The following is a 1,449-nucleotide window of genomic DNA, read 5'->3' on the forward strand; positions in this document are numbered from 1 at the left end:
TTTCTTTGATGTGGATTTTGTTGAAGCCGAGGTAGAGCTCGTTTCTTGCGGGTTTGTGTCTACTTACCATGGGCCTCGTCTGCGTCCAGGAGAGGCACGTGAGGGGAGCAAGGGTCAGAACCTGGGGGTCGCCCCGCCTGAGGCCCAGCAGCTCGGGCCCCACCTCCAGGGGCTGCTGGGGACGGGACAGGGCCCTCCCTGGTGGTGGGGGTGTATTCCAGGGCCCGCGGTGTCAGGAGGGCCACGGTGGGCCTGGCAGTGGTCCTCGTGCTCTTCCCCATCGGGCCCCGGAAGGGCGCCGTTCCCAAGGGCGGGAGGCAGCCTCCTTCCCCGGAGACCGAGGGAACAGGCGGCCCATCCTCGCCAGGGCAGCTTGCCCCACAGTCGACCCTTTCGGAGAGATCCGGACCCCTAAATAAGGACGCCAGCTGCTGAAGCATGATGGGTACTGTGGGGTTCAGTCCTGTTGAGGAGCAGTCTGCGTGGGGCGTCAGCTCCAAGCACCTTCCTCCTCCCCCGGCGTGTGTTGACCTTCCACCCGGTTCCCACTGTTCCCCGACTGGCTTTCATTGTCTCCCTCGTGGAATTAAGAGCATCCGTCGGTCCCTTGAACCTGTGTGTGATCCAGGATTGCTCTGCGGCTTGGTGCACAGGGGTGGGGCCAGGGCAGCCAGGCAGAAACAAGGCCACAAACAGCGCCCAGCGCCCCATGAGCAGGAGCTGCCCTCTGGAGCACACGGCACCAAGGGATACTGGCCTGCATCTGTGTTGCTTTGGCTCCCTTGACGTCCCTACAATGTTGATGCTAAGGACATAACCCAGGAAGGTCTGGAAGCCAGCGGCGCTGCTCCATGTGACGGGAAGAGGTCCTCTGAATTCATCTCCGCGGCGTAAACTGGTATTTTACCACGGCTTTGACCCCACTGCTAGGGCTGATCCGCAACTTCCGGATACCACAAAGGGACGCACAGGGAAAATGATATAAACCGAGTTAATTTTCTTTTAGGGACGATCTTTCAGCCGAGATCAGAATGACGCCACTCCCTCCCCTGTTGGTTTCCCAGGCAGCAGGACAAGCCCATCGCTGGGCCTCCAGGGCCTAAGACGGTGTTGGGTGTTGCATGTGCTCAGTGTTAGTTGGATTAATGAGTGAATAAAATTAACTTAAATACTAAGAAGTCTAAGATTTTTTATCTCATAATTCAAAACCCTAATTGATATTTGAAAATATTTGTAGTTTTGTTTGTGTGCTGGGATTCTCATGGTCCCCATCCTGCCCTTCAACGACAGGTCCACTAGGTCTCTTTCGTGTGTCCTGATTTTGTGAGAATTTTAGGGTGTGCCACTGAGCAGAAAGATAATCTGAAACATGAGGAAAAATTTTAAGAAAGTAGCCTCGGTGATATGAACAGATAATGCACAGAAAGAGTGAAAACACCCTTAATCCCA

This window comes from Manis javanica, chromosome 14 (genome assembly GCF_040802235.1).
Source record: "Manis javanica isolate MJ-LG chromosome 14, MJ_LKY, whole genome shotgun sequence".
In the NCBI taxonomy this organism is placed as follows: domain Eukaryota; kingdom Metazoa; phylum Chordata; class Mammalia; order Pholidota; family Manidae; genus Manis; species Manis javanica.